Here is a 17,134-nt window from a genome sequence, read left to right as displayed (position 1 = left end):
AATGGCATTTACAATATATATTTAATCCTTGAAATTCAACAAACAGTGAAGAACTAATTTCTTAAAGGCCAAAAGGATTTGAAACTACCATTCACCAAAGAATAAATGTATAAGAATGGAAAGTAAGCACATGAGAAGATACGCACCATTATTTGTCATTAAAACAATATGATATGGACAGTAGACACCCATTAAAACTGTTACAATATTTTGAAAAAATAATAGTAGGTGCTTTGGAAGATAAAGAGGAACTGGAGATGTCATGCACTAGAGATGCACATTGAAAATGGTATAAAAGGCAATTTCTTAATAGGGAATTATAAATTGGCACAAAGAGACATGGATTTGTGATCCTTCAAGGTTATGGTGATTAAGTATGTTTTTAATTCACAGTAAGACTTATCAAATGACACATTTTATATATACACGGTTTGTAGTATATCAGTAATTCCTCAGTGAGTCTATTGAAAACAAAATGCTCTGTTGCAAAAACAAACCCCTAAGAATTAGTTTCAACCCAGAGAGTTGAAGGATAAAGCTAGAGAAGGGAGTAGTTTAACCTTAGCTAAGACTACTCTGATATAAAGCACATGTCTGACACAAATCACATTACAACACACCAGTGTACGGTGGCACACAGTTAAGCAACATGTGCACATGTATTACAATATACCTTAAAAGGCCTTGTGTTTATGCAATATGCTAAGTTAACACACCAATGTAAGTTGTTCAGTTGCAAATAGGACATCTTTATTCTTAAGGTAAGGCTATTCAAAATACCCTGAGGCGTTTTCCGAAGACTTAGCTAATTCACCAAAGTCTTCCAGAGCTTTTATTTGTTTTCTGACCTATAAAATAAATAATGCTATTTTAAAACATTCTCAACATACTCATGACATACACTAAATAAGCAGAAATAGCAGTTATACATCTAATCTAAAAATGTATAAGCAAAGGCAAACAAACTTCTGAAAACATCTGATTTTCCTCAAAAGGATAAATTTATTTTTAATTGATTCTTCAAAATAAATGTCATTACAAAACAGAAGACTATTTTATACTTTATACATTCTAATGCATTTTAAATTTAGATTTTGTGTGTCAAGTTACCTTTTATAATGTATTGTTCAATAAAATATTATTTTGATGTATTTACAATTATTTAAGACAGGTGTTTGCAGTTTATTTTTACTAGAAAAAAAGTGAAAACTTTTATTTTGAATTAAAATGAAATTCTTAAATGTATCAAATTAACGAGGTGTGAAACAATTTAACACCTTTTAAATGTATTTTGAGATAAACCAAGATTTAAAACAAAAATCTATTTGTCATTGCAAAAGACAGATTTTTTTCTGTGAAAATGATGAAACCCCATGTCATAAACATAATGCAGTTCCTTTAGTGATTTGGATCCATGGTTATAAAGCAAGCACTGAAGGTTTCCAGGTCAGATTTTTGTTCGTTTGTTATTTCTGGGATTTCATATTCCTTGCTTTTGTTATGTGACTAAACAAGGTGATGGTAAGAATGGTAGGCCTGCATTTATTCATCCTCCCTCTATCCCTCCCTGAGCCTAGGGAGCTAAGTAATTTCAGCCAACTAAACTGTTGCTTTAGTCCCTTTATCCTATTGTCCATTATGTGTTTCAGAGTTTCTGCATTGGTATCTGAAGCTACATTTCAGGCAGCAGCCCTTGGACTCATGTCCTGTGTTTCCTCAGCCTCCTTTGCCTCCCTCACCAAGCTGTCTTTGGTAAGAGGAGGATCCCTACAAAATTGTGGCCTGCAGTCCTGATACATATTCCAGGTCATTGGTCTACTTTGTTCTGCATGATAGCTTTCAGTATCTTCCCTGTCTGCTTCCTGCATAGGAGGGTTGGGAGAGTATGGTAGATGCCCACACATTCCCTGCACATGGTAAAACTTGAACCTCTCTGAGTGGAGCCTATAGTTGAAATTTCCTGCCTAGTCTCTGGAGCATGTTCCAAACACTCATTGTTTTCCACTCTTGCTATTCTGCTAATTATGCAAGTAAGTTGGATGTGGGACCATTGTGATTTGGATGGTCCCCCACTGTTCTTAAGGTCTACTGTATATTCAATGCCTTCTCCTGGAACTTCACCAGAACCTGGACATTTTGAGATCTCTAAACCATTTTCTCTTTCAATGAAATTAAACTCCAGTCTCTCCAATACCTTCAGGTGCAGTGATTTCTTGGAAGTTCTTTTGGCTGCATTATGTCTTCCTAGCCATCTCTCCTCTTGATAAGCCATATCCCTTTCTTACACTGAACGGTCTTTTTGATTCCAATGATTACCTGCTGTGCTCTTCTTGTCCTTTCTTGCAGTCAAGCTCATGAGAGAACACAAAGGCCCACAATCCAAGCAGGTGCCCCTGGCTTGGTCTGGAGAAGAAGTGGGTTGCTGTGTCTCCAACTCACTGCTTACAGCTGCAGTTGTGCTGATGTCAGCTGACACAGCTGGGACTCCTCCCAGGGTCTGATGGTCAATAAGCCTGCAGTGCTGTGCAGCTACTCAGGGTCATGGGGTGACTCAAATCCCTCTGCCAATCCATACTTTTTATTTATTTCTTTAGCAATACATTGTGCTTTTCTTCAGATGGTTTCCTTGGAAGACTAAAACATAAAATAAAATCTTTTCAAGCAAGAAGTAAGTATGCAAAATACAATCTTGTCTATTAATACAAAATATCTGCAGTCATAATTTTCTTCTATTCAAAGTTTACAGGTTGCTTAAAGTACAATTGTATTTTCCACAAGATGAATTCAACTATAAACAGGAAGGAAATTTAAGTGACAAAGAGTAATACTGCTAATAATAAACAAATTAAGTTTCAAGCAAAATTTCTGGCAGTGAAGGCAAAAGGAAAATCATCAGGCTACTTGCATTATTTGATACAGAGAAATGTACCTAGTTTGTTTGTTATTGTCATTAAACACAACAAAAAGAACACCCACAAATTTTATAGACCTTAAACCTCACTCGGAAAATATTATTTAAGTTCTTTGTGAGGGAAACATTTGTTTAGTGGTACTAGGATTTGAACTGTGGGCACTGAGCCTGTTGGCAGTCTACCTCTTGAGTAAGATCCAAATCATTTTTGCTTCAAATAGTTTTTTAATACGGTGTTGTGTTTATGATCAAGCAGACCTGAACTGCCATCCTCCTATTTTTCCCTCACGAATATTAGTGATGCCAGTATTCCCAGATTTTCATTGGTTGAGACAGGTTCTTACAAACTTTTTGTCTTCTCAAGTCTTGAACCATGATCCTCCCAATCTCTTTCCCAATTAGCTAGGATTACAAGCATGAGGCTTTGTATACAAATGGAAAACACTTATTTTATGATGATGGTAATTTACATTCTCAGGACCTATTATGCATGTACTCCACTGTACTATTCTAAGCACTGTACATATGATAAACTCATTTGAATCCTTACAATTTTGTGGGGTATAAAACATGTAGCAAAAAAAATGCCAAGTAACTTAGCTAATTCCATACAGCTGCACAGTGGCAGACTCACGATTTAAGCCAATGAATTAGGCCTTCACAATATATGTTTAAAAATGTGCTGTGAAAGCAAAATTTAATGGATTTTAAGTGATATAGTAACAGATGAATCCATACTACCATCCCATGTGTGAATATAGCCTTTATGCCTAGATCCTTTTGGAACCCTCTTCTCAACAAATTTAGATTTATTTTGTTCTAAACAAATTCATCAACAAGCATCATTCATCTATTAAACCGTTGGGTGAATCATTTAACAAATATATATGCAACACACAACACAAGTTAATGACAAGATTTCATTACTTAAGACTTTATAAATTAAAAGCAATAATCTCTGCTAATTTATTTTTCAATTATATGAATATAAGATCTTCCCCTTTATCAAGAAACTACACAACTATTAAACAAATCCACCAGATAATTAAGAGTACCTTGCAAAATCACAGGTACTCATGATGATGCTGGAAAGTGACAAAGAAAGAGTAAATTCTCTGTAGTATGACCTAGGTGTCTACATGTATTTTAACATATTTTTTAAAAGCACTATGCCTGATGGTCAATTTTTGGTCATCATTCACATGTTCAATTACATTAGGATTTCCATTTCTATTCCATTTCAGATATGGCAATTTCTTCACATATACTGTTAATATTATACTCTAGTATTAATACATATACACAAGAAGAGTCCAAAGAACAATTCATTTATCACAAATTCTCCAAGATGATGTGTGAGGTTTTCTGATTCTCAGATGTAGAAACTAAATTTAATTGAATCTATGATTCTCTACTGGATTGTTTTCAATGGCATACAAGTGTATTCTGACAGCTTCATTTTAAAAGGAAAGCTCTTATACCTCACACTGTTCTTCATTTGTTAACCACTACTGTTGTTTTTAATAGTCAAAATTCTCAAGATGCTGTCTACACTCATCAGATACAGCTGAACTCCTATGCCGACCATTTATTCAACCTGCTGTTTGGGAAAGTCCCTTGTTCTCATCTTAACCAACATTTCAGCAGCATTGGTATAGTTGAATATTCTCTTGCTGTGTCTTCAGACCACACTATCAGTTTTATTCCCAGAAAATGAATTCCCATTAACATCACTTCACAGGGAAAGAAAGAATTAATAGTCTTTACATTTCTTCCACCTGGACTGTTTCACTTGAACTCCATTCGTCCATCTCTTGCAGCTGACCACCAGTTACTGAAGGGAACTTTATGGACACAGGTTTATTCACAGATGCTGTGGAGGTCCATTCTCCATCTTCATTTTCTTTATTTTCTTCCTATGCAAGGATAGAGACTGATCCTTCTAAATATTCATAAAGAGCAAGGATTTCTAATAATTCTACTTGCCAAGATTTAAAAAAAATTAGAACAGTTCCAATTATCAATAAAAAAAGTTGTAAAGTTCCAGTAAAAAGGATAAGGGTGTGGCTCAAGTGGTAGAGTGTCTAGCAAGCACAATGCACTCAATTCAAATCCCAGCACTGCCAAAAAATCCAGCTAAAGATTGCACAAGTACATTCCCTGCTTTAAAAAATATCAGTATGCAATATTCTTACAATGTGACATGCAAATTGAAGTTCTGAACACATGGAATGACTTAATTAACTTATCAATCAATATCCTACCATTATTGAGAACAATTACCTATATTGACCAAAATATTTTCTAAATGTTCCTATAACTTTAAGCAAATAATTCTATACTGAAAAATTTATGCAAAATAATCAGAAATATAGACACATTTAAACAAACACTACGCCTTGTAGCATTAATACAATACAAGTACATGAACAAAAACCCCAAATCATCATTACCAAATAAGCAGAATTGCTATATACTGTGCCTCCTACTCAGCCATTAGAATCATGACTTGAGAGAATATGAATTGAACTATTGGACAGATTCTCAGTTTAAAAATTGTCAGGGTATTTCCAATAATTTCATATTGCACAAAACTAAGGTACTCTGTCCCTGCAAAATGCCAGAAGTTATTTAGCAGCTTAAAAATTTCATACAAATGTATAAATCAAAGAGTTGAAACATTTCTTCATAATACCTCAAATTCCAGACTTTGTTCAATTCCATTATTTCAGTCTCTAACTTAGATTTCATTTCTTTTATTTCTGGAAATATTTTTATGCATCACTCATGTTACTTAATACTTTTAGTATCTTTTGTGAGTAGTTCACGCTGATAATTGTTAAGTTTTATTAGATTTTTCACTTAAATGAACTGCATCCCAGAAACTCAATAGGCCACCAGAATCTTTGTCAGGGAGAAAACAACATAGAAACAAAAATATATTTTACTTCTGTATATGTAGTAGTCCATATGTTCATGCTCATTCATCTGTATGCTAAACAAATGTGGAGAGCCTACAATGTGCAATACATTATACAGAGCTCTGCAGATAAAACAGATCAGAACCTGCTCTTATTAAGCTAAATATGTTGTGGAAGAGAAAGAAAAACAAAATGACCAGTGTAAATTCTGATCGATGCTATGAAAAAATAGACTTCTGTGATTACATCATCAGAAGGATTGTCTTGAGGCAAAGAAAGTTAATTGAGAAATGAAGGATGGACAGGAATTAACCAGACAGAGAAGAAAGGGAATTCTAGAGTATTTACAGAATTTTTTGAGGCTTTTGATTCTATCAAAGATGGAGGAAGAGATACTGATATATATTCCTACCTGAAATAACCAAAACTAAAACCAACAAAAATACATAAAGAAAAAAATTTAAGAAATTACTTCAGACAATGGATACAATGATCCCTTCTTGATGGGAAATAAAATGTAGTATAACACCCCCAGTGTTATAGCTTCCTGTTATGAGAGTGTCTCCAGGCTATCATAAAGAAGAAGGAATACAAGTGGAGTCTACTAGACTCCCTGAGACAAGAGAATGAAGAGAAACCACGGCAAGTACAGGATAAAACTGTACTCAACAAATGTGTTAACTCTGTTTTGCATAAAATAAATGCGTTCCAAAATAGGCAAAAAAAATTATTTTTAACTTTACCAAACTATCTGAACTGTAAATAAAACTGATAAAATGTGGAAAGATTTATACAATAAAAGCCACAAAGTATTGCAGTGAAAATTAAATACCACCTATTTAAATACATATAGACTTTAAGACTCAAAAGTTTCATTGTTAGATTAATTCTTCCCAATCTAAAATCCTCTGAAGGCCAGAAGACATGTTTTTAAATGAAAATCTGACTCTAACACTCCTATGGAGTTCATGCATTGCAGTGTCTTAGAGTTCTTGAGAACTATTCACAAGACTCTGACTTTAATTTCCAGCATACTCAATTTTTAAACAATGTACAGAAATGTAAAGTATTGACAATATACAAAAGAAGTGAAAAATCATCAACAAAATAGCAGGGATAAGAGAGTGTTTTCATTATTACAAATCTGTTGCAGTCAAACCATGAGATAATGGTATAAAGAAAGAAATATAAGTAAATGGAATACAATTGAAAGGACAGAAGCAGACCTACAGGCAAATAGCCAACTTACTTCTGACAAAAGCACAATGACAGTGCAGCAGGAAAATCACAGCCTTTCTGACACATGGTATTGGAGGAATTGGATAATTGTGTCCACAAAATGAATGTTGATCCATACTTCAGGCCATATATAAAAATGAATTTAAAATGGATTATAGATCAAAATGTAAGACAGATAGGGCTGGTAGAGTTTGTGCCTTGCAAGTGCGTAGCCCTGAGTTTAAACCCAAGTACCCTGAAAAGATACAGTTAACAGGATAAATACATGGAGTAAATGTAAAAACATTCTTTATATTTATGAATTAAGTCTTATAATGAAGCATATTATTTTATACAGATAATACACAAAAATAAATTTTTTTATAGGACAGAAAAATAGGCCTGGAAGTGTGGCTCAGTGAAAGAGCACTGAGACCTCATGTTGGATGTCAGCACTGAAAACCAAACACTCAAGCAACAAGAACAATAAAAAGAGGGAAATTTTCAAGCCATGAACTGAGGGAAGAGCCTACTAAAAATACTGATGATAAGGAAGTGTTATCAGAAATGTACAGTGGCTCTTAGAACTCAACAAACAGCAAGCAACTAATTTTAAAAAGTGAAAAGAATTCAAAAAGATAGTTCGATACAAATGGAAAGTGAATACATGCAGATGCAGAACATTGCTAGATATTAAAACATACTGATATGCAGAATAGACACTCATTAAATAATTGCTAAAATTAAAAAACACACTTTGTGTTATGGAACATATGGACGAGTTGGAACTTGCATTTATCACAGATGTGAACTGAAAATGTTCCAAATGCTTTGGAGAAATACTTAGAAAATAATTAATATATGGAATGTAATGGGTGAAGAAAAGACTATTTTGGGTCACAGATTTGTTAACCATTTTTTAATGGTATTTAAATACCTGTTTAGCATGTAAGTCAAAGCTTATCAAATGACACAATTTGTATAAGTGCAGTTCATCATATATCCAGCATACATTGTAAAGCTACTGAAAACAAAATGATCTATTGCAAGACCGAACATCAAAGACATAACAAGGAACAAAGGAAATGCAGAATAAAGTAGTAATAGTAAGAGTGAGATGTTAATCTCAAGACAATGAAAAGAAATAGTTGGGTTTTAAGCAAGGGGTTAGCTTAATCAGATCTGAATTTTTAAAAAATGCATATTTGAATGCAAACAAAAACAACATGATAACACATTAATGCCCTATGGTTCAGTGCTAATCAGTATGTGTGCATATTACTACAATATATCTTAAAATACCTTATGTTTATGCAATCCCCCAACGTTACACTTCATTCTATTTTGTTTATTTACCTACACAACATCTTTGTAATTAGGCCGAGGCTGCTCACAATAGTCTGTGACTACTTCAGATACTGAAGCTGAGTCATCAAGATCTTCCACAGCTTTTATTTTTTTCTGACCAATAAAAAAATGCTATTTTAAAATGTTCCAACAGAGTGTACCGGGTTCCAGCTGCTGCTTTTCTTCGTTTCCTTAGATGCAGCCACAGCCACTACCATGCTCTCCGTCCGTGTCCTGCAGATATATAAGAAGGCCGAGGCTTCCTTCTGGACAGCTGAGGAGGTGGATCTTTCCAAGGACATCCAGCACTGGGAGCTGCTGAAGCCGGAGGAGAGATACTTCATATCTCATGTTCTTGCTTTCTTTGCAGCCAGTGATGGCATAGTGAATGAAAATTTGGTGGAGCGATTTAGCCAAGAAGTGCAAATTACAGAAGCCCACTGTTTCTATGGATTCCAAATTGCCATGGAAAACGTACATTCTGAAATGTACAGTCTCCTTATTGACACTTACATTAAAGATCCCAAAGAAAGGGAATTTTTCTTCAATGCCATTTAAACAATGTCTTGTGTGAAGAAGAAGGCAGACTGGGCCTTGCGTTGGATTGGGGACAAAGAGGCCACCTATGGAGAAAGGCTACAGCCTTTGCCGCTGTGGAAGAAATCTTCTTTTCTGGTTCTTTTGCATCAATATTCTGGCTCAAGAAACGAGGACTGATGCCAGGGCTCACGTTTTCCAATGAGCTTATTAGCAGGGGTGAGGGCTTACACTGTGACTTTGCCTGCCTGATGTTCAAACACCTGCTACATAAACCGTTGGAGCAGAGAGTAAAAGAAGTAATTATCAATGCTGTTAGGATTGAACAGGAGTTCCTCACGGAGGCCTTGCCAGTGAAGCTTATTGGCATGAATTGCACTTTAATGAAGCAGTACATTGAGTTTGTGGCAGACAGGCTTATGCTGGAGCTGGGTTTTAGCAAGGCTTTCAGAGTAGAGAATCCATTTGACTTCATGGAGAACATTTCTCTGGAAGGGAAGACTAACTTCTTTGAGAAGAGAGTAGGCGAGTATCAGCAGATGGTAGTGATGTCCAGTCCTACAAAAATTCTTTTACCTTGGATTCTGACTTCTAAACGAACTGAACATGTGCTCTTATTTTGCTGATTTTTTCCCCCTCATCATTTACCAAAAAAAATCAGCCAAAGCAAATCAACCAGCTACACCATGAACTGTCATAAGGTTCATCGATGGCATCTATAAAACTGTGTAGCTACCTCAGAATTAATCCTGTTCATTACTAATGGTAGTGGTGTCACCTAGAAAGGAAAAGGATTTTTAAAACAGACTACCTGGACTCTTATGGAGGCTCTTGTCCTGTTGGCTTTTGCAAGCTGGCTGGCTGGCTGTGTGACTTCATAGCACTAGATATCACCCTCACTGCTTCAAGGCAGACTTTAAAAGTTTACTTGACTAGTTTGTAAATAAAACTGGCACTTTGTACAAAAACATTCTACTGTTGAGGGAAAAGCCTTATTTATTCAGTTTTTATACCAAATACAAAGTGTTCTATTTACCACTAATGGTAGCCAATTCAAAATTTGCCAAGTGACTAAAAGAAATTAAACTTGAGACAACGAAGCATGTAATTTCTCAGCTTTGTTTTCTTTAATGAATTGAAATACTCTAATCAGCTTTCAAGTGCACCCTGTGGATACCTCAATAATAGTGTGCAGGTGCCAACAGAGGGCAGGATGTGTTTTATTTTATCCATATCCCAGGTACAGTGTCATGGCATCTCCTGCCCCAGCCAAGATGTGTCATGCCTTTCAGGGCAAGTGCTTCTAACTTTCAGTCATTAGGAATTAAGGCATGCTAGTGGCCTGTTCTTAATTTGTGTCAAGGGCAATATTTTGTTTCTCAAATTGTACACACTTGTACTTTGCCTGATTTCTAGTTGTATGAAAGGTTCTCTGAAAGGGATTTGTAGGTGGGATCTCAGGTAGTATTACAGATTTTCAAATCATTGAACAAAACGGCCCACCAAACATCTTGCCTCTGTGAAGTGGTCAAGCCAGGACTGAAATTGGCTCTCCTGCAAGTTGTCTTTATTTTGGTTATTTTGTGAGTAGGTACTGTTGACTTGATCTATGCCACATTTCTTAAATTAGAAAATAGTTTTTACTAGATATGTCTATTTAGACTTATCTATTTTTGTACTTTGGAAAAAATCACTCACCCAGTATTATTTTGAAGCTCATAACTGATAATGACATTGCTCCCTATGATTCCAATATTTCCCTAAATACAAATGTCACCTGCTGGATTCTTAAACATGAGTAGAAAACTAGCTGTATGAGCCATTCATGTGTGTTCCATTCAAATGGAAGCACAAACTAAAGTTAATAGAGCCAGTTTGAATCAATCTGCTTTTGTTTGGGAAGAGAAAACCAGGATGTCACATGGGAGATGCTGCATGATTTGCATTGATCCTTAGGCCCATTTGTTAGCTGATCGCATGCATGTTAGCTGTTTGACCACTGGTCAGTTTTCATCATTTATTGTATAGTGTCAATTCCTGTAATATTGGACACTTTTCTGCCTTTAAATTATTGTTACTTAAAGTTAATAAATCCAGGTTATATGAAAAAGAAAATAAAATGTTCCAACATATTCATACCATATATTGAAGATAACTATTTTGTTGTTATGTACCATATATATAATATATATTTCTATTGAAGCTTCACAGGTGTTGGTGAAAAGAACAGGTTTTTATCAAAAGAACAACCTTAACAATGGTTAAATAAATATCTTTACATAACAAAGGACTATTTTTCTCACTTTACCTTTTCTAATGTATGTTTAACTTCTATAATGAATCACATTTGATTTTATTATGTAATTTTGAATAAAATAGTATTTTAATATTGTTTACACATATTTAAGACCTACAATTACATGTACTGTCAGTTTCTTAACTTTTTCAAAAAAATCAAGTACTAAATATTTACAAAAATTATAAACTTTTGATACAACTAATATGAGTTGATATCTGAAGAACTGCAGGAAAGCAAGTCTGAAAACAGCCAGGGATTGGGTAAGATGCTGTGGAATGGTAAGTAGTCTGCATTGGTCAGATGCTGGATGAGTCAGAGCAGTGTGAGTGACAAGAGGTAAGGAGAAGTAACTTGACAATAAACAAATTGATTTGGATATTTTTAGTCCATGCTAGGGAAAGTTAAACTTTTCAGGGTGACATGATGCAAACTAATGAGAGAACAAATGCCAGGATATTCTAAATTCACTTTTCATGTGATTATTTATGAACTGTTGTTGCTTCACTAAGTATTATTAGAGAAATCCAGAATCATCCCCAGTTGAATAGAATAATACGATATCTGGCACTACTGACTAGAGTCTGGGTTGAGTACCATCCACAAGACATTGACTTTAATTTCCAGTACACTGAATTTTAAAAATTGAAGAGAACATGAATAAAAGTCTGAATGAAATCTAAGATAATAGGTATGAACAGGTGAGTAAAATAAGGAAGAAAAGGAAAGATGATAAAGAGTAATTCAATACAAATTTAGAAATCATTTTTTGAAAAGTCAAGATAAAATTCTAGAAATGTAATACTCAAAAACCCAACAAAAAGCTCAGCTGAAAGCCTCAACAATAGCCTAGATCAAGCTGAAGCTAGAATATAAGTGCTGGAAGGCAATATAGGTAAATTACAACATTCAGATGCAGAAAAAGATAAAATAAGAATTAAGCACAATTGGAACAGGAGTGACACTGGAACACCAATGATAGAATAAACCTATGAATAGTGGACAGAAGAAGAGAAGGAACAAGCTAAAGGCACAGAAATCCTATTCAATAAAGGATAGCAGAAATTTTCCCAGACCTTGAGAAGCAAAATAAACAAGCCTGCACAAAAAGCTCCCCTTATCACATGACATTGCAGGTAAAATATTACATACACAGATCAAAGAAAAATTGTTTGCCATTGAAAGAGGGTAGCACCAAGTGCTATATAATGGCAAACCCATGAGAATAACAACAGGTTTCTCTAAAGGAACTCTAAAATCAAAGAAGGCATGGAATGATGAATTCTATACCATGAAGGAAAATCACAGCTAAACAAGAAATGTTATCTTTCAAATTTGAGGGAGAAATAAAACTATTTTGCAAAAAACAAAATTAAAGAAAACATGACTATTAATACAGAAATACACATGTGGCACAGCACACAGCTAAATGCAAATATGAAAATAAAGGAAGAAAAGACTCTCAAGATGAGTAGATAAGAAAATGAGAATAGGAAATAATTAAACACCACATAGAAAGCAAACTAACAGGACCTAATCCATAACTTTTTATATCAATTATGAATGCTAATGGTCTCAAATCCCCATTCAAAAAAGACAGACTGGAAGATTGGGTTAAAAAATATGACACAACCGTTTATTTCTTACAAAAACTCAGTGGTAAAGAAATACACAGGCTTAAAGTGAAAGTATAGAAAAAGGTATCCCAAGCAAAGGATGTCCAAAAGCAAGCAGAAATAGCTATAACCATATCTAACTTTCAAATCAAAATTAATCATGAGAGACAAAGAAGATCATCAAGAGGACATGATAATTAGGATTATACGCACTGAACAATGATACACCCAGTCTCACAAAGCAAACATTAATGGACATAAATCAGCAGAATTAGAAAAAAATCTTTGCCAGCTGTACATCTCACAAGGGATTAATGCCAAGAATATACAGGGAGCTCAAAAAACTAAAGTCCCCAAAGTATCAAGGACCCAGTGAAGAAATGGGGAAATCAACTGAACAGGGCTTTTTCAAAGGAAGAAGTCCAAATCTCTAAAAAAGAAAAAACAAAGACATGAAGAAATGCTCAATATACCTGGCCATAAAGGAAATGTAAATCAAAACCACCTCACTCCTTTTAGAATGGGTGTCATCAAAAAAACCACAAGAAAAAATTTCAACAGGAATGTGGGGAAAGAAGGAAACCTCATATACTATTAGTGGGAATGTAAATTAGTATAATCACCATGGAAAAGAGTATGGTGGATCCTCAAAAATCTAAAAATAGAACTGTCAACTTATCAGCAAAACTATTTTCAGGGATATAACCAAAGGAATGTAACTCAGGTTACAATAAAGACACTTCCACACCATGTGTATTGCAGCATTATGGACAAGAGTCAAGATATAGGAACAACCATGGTGCCCTGTTACTAATGTGTGGATTAAGAAAATGTGGGGTTTACATACAGTGGTGTATTATTCATACATGAATAAATTTTGTCCTTCGCAGGAACATGGATGGAATTGAAAACATCATCTTTAGTGACATTAGTCAGGTTAAGAAAGCAAAAGTCTTGAACTAACCTTTTCTCTAGTTCCTGGTCTCCTTCTCCTATTGGTCTCAGTTGCTTTAAAGTATCTGCTTTAGTTTCCCTGCATTGAGAGCAACAAATGCTATCTAGCTTTTTAGGTGTCTAGAAGGTAACACACATGTACAGGAAATCAGTGTGAGTCAACTCCCTGTATAGCTATCCTTATCTCAACTAGTAAAAACCCTTGTTCCTTCCTATTATTGCTTATATTCTCTCTTCAACAAAATTAGAGATAAAGGCAAAATAGTTTCTTCCAGGTAGCAAGGGGTAAGGGGGGTAAGGGAGGGAGGGGGGAGGGGAAAGGGAGGGGGTGGGGGGAAATGGTGAGAAATGACACAAACACATGCACATATGAATAAAATAAAAATTAAAAAAATGCAAAAGTATGCTGTTTTCCTCTCAAATGTGTAATAGAGTCTCAATAAAAACACAAGCAATAGTATATATACATAGAAATACAGACAGAGCATATTTTCAAAAGTGAGACTGATAGAGGTGGCCAACAGATGGGGAAAATAAAGAAAAAAAAGATAGGGAATAATGATGAAACTCACAACATCTGTGTAGGAACAAGATGCTAAGAAACCTGCTGCAAACTGTTAACAACAAAGAATGGGGGAAAGGGTAAGTAAATGCAGTGGAGGAAGAATACATTGACGTAAGCACAGTACTAGTACAGACATACACTAAACAGTGGATACACACCTAAACAGCAAAAGACAGGAACGAAAAATGGTCACACTAAGGGAAGTGTATCATAAGGAAGTAAGGAAGGTGAATTTGGTAGATGTACAGTTTATAGAAGAATGAACATAGATTACTTCCCCTTGTGCCTCTTTGCTTGGGGTTTTTTGAAGGATTGCCAAGGACCTGGTGGTGATTGAGCTCTGGTGCATTTTTGTCAGGCAAAATGAGAACTATTTGACCTGATGCTTAAAAAAAATCCTTACAGTCCTGGTACTAGAGAAGGTGGACAGGCTACTAAAGGAAAGCTTTGGAGCATGGGCTTCAGGATGTACATGGTGAAGCAGGACTTTTGGTTAAAAGGTGGATTCAGATTTGCTGGGTTCCCAATGTGCTGCCTTGTGTCTCTGGAGATGTGTCCTTATCCATCCTGGACATTCTTCCTTTGCTGATGTGGTGGATGTTCTTACATTCACATGGATAGTGAAATTAGAAGAGAAGCATGATGACCTTGCCTAGAGATATAAAGATATTCTTCACTTCTCTCACGTGGTAGAACAGTTTGAGGGGGACAAAGGTTAATGATGCAGAAAGGATGAAGAATACTCTCCAGGGTATGAAAAGCAAAGGGAATCCAGATCAAGCTGGGGTGACTGCAAAAATCTGTTCCTTATGTTTGCATGCCCATTTAATTCCTCACAGTAACTTTTCACATGCCTTTCTTTATTTTTCTACAAAATCCAAAGGTCAAGTTAATTAATGATGCTTAAAAATAAATTATCATCATTAGAAAAACACGTAATGTGTCTTAACAATGTGGATTCCTAAAAAAAATTACATGGATAAAGAAGTAGAAAAAAACAACTTTTAAAAGCAGTCTATAGTATACAAACATACTAATGAGTGATGTAAATGCTCAATGTAGCATTTAAAAACTTAGTTATTTGAATGTACACAATTCATAACAACTTCTTGATTATCTAGCTGCATAAAAGTATTGAATTTTTATGTTAACACAAAATGACGTCAAGTTGTGTACATTTGTTTCTCACAGAAACAAAAAGATCCTCATGAACCTCTTTGTTCTTAATATCACTGTGCTCCACTAATGTATTTTTTTTCTCTAACTGTTCATCTCTCTCTTTATTCTGACCTTGCACCCAAACATGGCAGGCAGGGAATGCAAGAGGCCCAAGATTCTATACTGGCTGTTTGCAAGGGGGAAGTAACTACAGTAAATGCCACAATGGTTTTACTTGTTAAAAAAGAGAAAAACTAACTTAATTCTTCTCATGGTTGAAGGAAACAGCGCGTGGGATGCCTACATGGCCCAAGGATCCAGGGGTAGCAAAAGAATTGTGACCAAAGTCCAGAAGAGGTAAAATCAGCTGGATCTTGTGCCATTCTGGTGTTTTCTTCTAATGGGCAGAGTACATTTCTCAAATCATTGTAGCTATGAAAAGAAGACCCCTGCTTCTGAAACTCCATGGGATGTACCATCCATACCAGTAAGACTGCAGAATCAAGGGTTCTTCAAGAAACAATTCTTACAATGAATGAGAGAAAAGGAGAGAAGAAGGGAGATGCTAGTCCAAATTGGCCTGGGCCAGGACAGGCCATGAAAGAAGAAAATAAAAGAGAAGAACCTTGGTTCTCATCATTTCAACAAGGAGCACTCAATGAACTTCATCATACTCTTCAACCAAGATACAAAAAGAGCTCTTTAATGTTTACCTTCTCCTGTAAGTTCACTAGTCACATCAATTGAAATGGTTTCAGAACAACTATAAGTGCTGAACCTCAATGTGTATTTTCTTTCTCCCCAAGGATATTAACCATATATACAATATATAATCTTAACATCTGTTAAAATGTAAAATTTAAAGATTATGAGTAGCTTTATTAATGAGCTTTATAAGAAACACTGAGATGATCTCCCTAAAAGAGGAAAGATAAACTCTCATGTCTGTCTTTTAGGATTTCACCTCCTCAGAATTTAGTCATTAGGGTGCTATTACAACTTTACTGTTATTAGCTCCAACCCATCCCACTTTGTGGTTGGGAATTGGATCTTGCTATTGGCTACTTCATAACTTTAAACTGCCTACCTTATGACATCATTCTCCCATAAAGCCTCCTCCCACCTGGTAGAATCTTGGGGTTTCCATGGAGTTGTCTGTAAACAAATTTGAGTCACTGCAAGTGACCAGTGACCAGTGATCACTTACAAGTGTCCTTCGTTCTTGACACATATGCTGTTCAGCTTCAGCTACACAGACAAGTATCATCAACTCATTTTTTTGTATCTGCAGTTGATGTTAACACTTCTCTGTTCTGTTGAAGACAACAATTTTTAAATTAACACACAAAATTTATAGACTGAAATCTACTCAGAGCAAAGGAAAAACTGAAGTTAGTTTCAGCAAATGCTTTTATTGATGGACTAGGAAGGTAAATAAGGAGAGAACAGGGTATCACTCATAAAAGCAGTTTATCAGAAAAGTCACAATTAACCACATTCTTTTCCATTGACTCTGGACACAGATGACACTTGACAGTTTTGAATATGCACATTTTAGAAACATATTTTAGAAATGATTCTTCCAATAAACACACTAAGAAAGGGGGCTAT

The 17,134-nt window shown here is 35.2% G+C and overlaps 1 pseudogene; it reads left to right on the top strand.

Moving 5' to 3' along the window:
- Positions 1-8,613: 8,613 nt before the first annotated feature.
- LOC109678274 (ribonucleoside-diphosphate reductase subunit M2 pseudogene) lies at positions 8,614-9,529 on the top strand (annotated as a pseudogene).
- Positions 9,530-17,134: the final 7,605 nt, after the last annotated feature.

This window comes from Castor canadensis, chromosome 15 (genome assembly GCF_047511655.1).
Source record: "Castor canadensis chromosome 15, mCasCan1.hap1v2, whole genome shotgun sequence".
In the NCBI taxonomy this organism is placed as follows: domain Eukaryota; kingdom Metazoa; phylum Chordata; class Mammalia; order Rodentia; family Castoridae; genus Castor; species Castor canadensis.
Note: the sequence above shows the minus strand (reverse complement) of the source record. Positions and strands in the feature narration are given on the sequence as shown.